This window comes from Nicotiana attenuata, chromosome 7 (genome assembly GCF_001879085.1).
Source record: "Nicotiana attenuata strain UT chromosome 7, NIATTr2, whole genome shotgun sequence".
Classification (NCBI taxonomy): Eukaryota; Viridiplantae; Streptophyta; class Magnoliopsida; order Solanales; family Solanaceae; genus Nicotiana; species Nicotiana attenuata.
In genome coordinates this window covers 47,483,850-47,487,237 of record NC_031995.1, presented here as the reverse complement: position 1 = coordinate 47,487,237, position 3,388 = coordinate 47,483,850, and the positions used below count along the sequence as shown (strand labels likewise).

At 32.7% G+C, this 3,388-nt stretch overlaps 1 long non-coding RNA gene across 3 annotated transcripts; it reads left to right on the top strand.

Annotated features, from left to right (window-relative positions):
• On the top strand, nucleotides 590-3,155 carry LOC109229044. Of its 3 annotated transcripts, none has more exons than XR_002068498.1 (4): nucleotides 595-832; nucleotides 2,154-2,477; nucleotides 2,549-2,626; nucleotides 2,909-3,155. It is a non-coding gene; the product is annotated as an uncharacterized LOC109229044 (long non-coding RNA). The 3 variants fall into 3 exon arrangements; XR_002068499.1 differs by having other exon boundaries at nucleotides 597-832; nucleotides 2,577-2,626; XR_002068497.1 differs by having other exon boundaries at nucleotides 590-832; nucleotides 2,154-2,626.

The following is a 3,388-nucleotide window of genomic DNA, read 5'->3' as shown; positions in this document are numbered from 1 at the left end:
ATCAAAATTTGGATCTTCACTCCTTCAAAGTTTATCCATCTTCCTTCTATTTGAATCTGATGTATGCTTTCTGGTTTAGCGAGTTATTTGTGAAATTTTTTTATCGCACTTGTTCTGTTGGTAATCACAATCTGATAAGTACATTGTTTTGAATAATCTCGTGCTAGAACTTTTATATGTATGCCAGTAATTGTGCATGCTTTACACATGTATTTTTTTTTCTTGTTGAATTTTATCTTTTTGCTAACAACTAATCAGTTCATTATCAAACCGTCTTACTGAAAATCCAATTCACCAGTTTGTGCTTCAACATCTTATGGTGGAAAGGATCAAAATTTGAATTGGTAGTATAAGGATTCTTAATTTCCCGTTTTTACTAAATAATAGCTTACTCTTTTGCTCAATTGTCCATTAAATGAGATGGATAGTATAGCCCCAATTGCGGAACATGAATTCTTGGCGGTGAATGGTGAATCATGTAACATTGTACTAGCATGAGAGACTCAATGTTTGATTGTAATTACTTATGTGGAACATTCAATTACAAATAATAATAATTATTGATAACTATGCAATAAACAAAGATATTCTAAAATTTGTAGATAAATAGATTCTTAAACTCAATGCTTATAAATATCGTCCAGAAACTAATAGGAGAATGTTTTATAGCTAGATTCCTACTGAGTTTCTTCTCCAACTCCTTAACATGGCAGGCAGGGAATTTTTAGAAAGCTTTCCTCAGCCTATAGGGGACATGGATAGCAACAACTTTCTATGTCAATTTGCCCGCAGCAGTAGTCCAACAAAGCTAATCACCACTAGGAGACAGAAGGTATGTTTGCTAATTACAACATTATGTTATCTCACTAACTCTCTCACTAAATTGATGGACAGGTCCTTCAAGATGTGTTTTCGTCTCTTGGTTGTTGTTTCCCATACTAAATAAATCATGTTAAACAAATAATCTATTGTACATGAAATATTTTTCCCTTTTCCATTCTGCAATTATTTTCAAGAAATGAGTTGCGACTAATTACAAAATTTATACTTTAAAATAATAGTTACAATATGGTGCCATGGAAATATTTCTTTTCATACCTTTTAGTCTTTTTGTGCTGCCTTTTTTTTTTTTTTTGAAAATCAAAAACTTCTTGTATATAGTGGCAAGGGGCATGAATCAAACTTGCTTCTTATTTTTATTTGTAGGCGGCAACAAAATATTGCTGCTATAACACCGAATGGAAGTGCAATGATAATACAACATTTGTCTAATGCTGGTTTTCATTCAGCATGTGTTTCGGCAAAGCGTTTTTTAGATGTGATGTATACATAACATATTTCTTATGATTTTCTTAGACATATTTTTACTTGTACTCCCTTTACTATCAAAATCATTCTCTGAATTACTAGCACTAAAGGCGAATGTTCACTGTTGAAGTTAGAGGCGTCTAATGTGTATGTCACTCTTAAATTTGTTAAATTTATCAAAATTACGTAAACTTTGCACAACATAATGATCACATTGATGTAGAGCAGAATATTTGAACAATGCTACTTTTTGTAGGTACAAGAAAAGCCTATTGAATTACTTGCAATTTTTGAATCTGACATATGACTTCTACGCCTTGATAGGAGAAAAACTTCTGGACAACTTTATGGTGAATATTTACGATCCAAATAAGCCGTTGTTTAATATTAAATATTACAGAATCATGGCGACTAAAGTGACTCTAAAACTGAAATTGAAAAGCAAAGTTATTAAGCTCAGAATTCATATTCACCCATTAAGAGGCATATTAGCTCACTTTTCTCCATTCGTAGCTTGCTGAAGGATGGTTTAAGATTCTCTCATTTGTAGATAATGATTCATATCCTCACTTCCTTATGGATTGATCTAAGTAACAAGTAAACCCCATCCATGTGACTCTAATATGAAGATATATACACTTATATTATCATGTCTTTTGCAGCATCTTTTTTGGATTTAGCTAAACCTTTTTATTTTCTGAAAAATCATTCTCTGTTTGTATGGTACTGATGACATACCATTAGAATCTAATTGCTGTAAAAGTATGTTCTTGATTTCTGTTTTTTTTTTCATTTTCCAATTGAGGAGGGCTTTTTGTTATTTTGTTGATTTTTTTTTGTCTTAGATTTCCTATTTCAGGCTTTCTCTTTCTGTGGGGAATGTGAAGTACTTGACTAGACTTCATTTTCGACAAATCTAGCAAGATGATCCTGTGTTTCTGCTGCTGCTTCACTCTTGGCTTATGTTTGGTCGTAGCTATTGATTTTTGGAAGATACTAAAAGAAGAAGTTGGCTAAGATGAAGGAGTAACGTGCAGTTGATGATGAAAGAGTAACATGTAATATGGATACTACATATTACTAGACAAGTCGCACCTAAATAGAGTGGGCTTAGATGAAAACTTGGTATAAGGTGGAAGAAGATGGCTGGGAGGATGGTTCTAATGATGGTAAGATTTCTGCCTTTGAAAATTTTGATTGGAAAGCTTTACCTCTAGATGATTATTTTAACATTATGCAGGCTGCATTAAAATATGATGCTTTTGTAGATGCTTGTGCAGGAGAGACATAATCATCTTTGGATAATATTGCTAAAATTGTAAGACCGGCAGGTTTGTGTATTAAGATCAATATGGGCACCCCGTTTTAGTTATGTGCTTTCTCTTTTACCTAACTTTATGTCTTCTGGAGTTTTTTCTTTTCATTCTTTGGAAGTAATATAGTTATTTAGCCAACTATTTCTTTATATAACATATATATGTCGGATAATTGTAGCTTTCACTCTACTGTTTTTCGAATCTTTCTTCAGTCTATTTTCTTTTACTTCTCTTCCTCTTCTTTTCTAAGGGACTCTAAATTTATGAATTGGATATGTAAGCAGGTTCTGATACTTTTGTTGGGTATTGCTGCAATACTACTGCAAAAAAGAAGGATTACACCAACAAATATTTACGGAGTGAGACTTCTACCAGAAAAGCGTTTTCTTTTGTCTTTCTCATGGAAGTAGGCACAAGAATGTAATGTTGCAAAAATATATTTCATATCTTGTATAACTTCGTTCCTCAAATGTATGTACATAGTAGCATTATTATATTAATATCTAATTAGCTTAGTAGTGTTCTTCCTTTTAGTAATCTTGCTATACAGTTAAACCAGAAATTATTTCTCAGTGTCAAACCTTCTTGGTATTGTGGACCCGATGTCGGGCTTACGCCCGTGCATAGCACGGGCACCGGCCATCTAGTTTAATGATAAGAACTTGATTTTTGTAGGAATGTGTAGGAATTTGATTGTAGTGTCTTGTATTCAAGACATAAAAAATGAAGTGTTATGTAATGACTTTGCCACCTAACCAAAATGA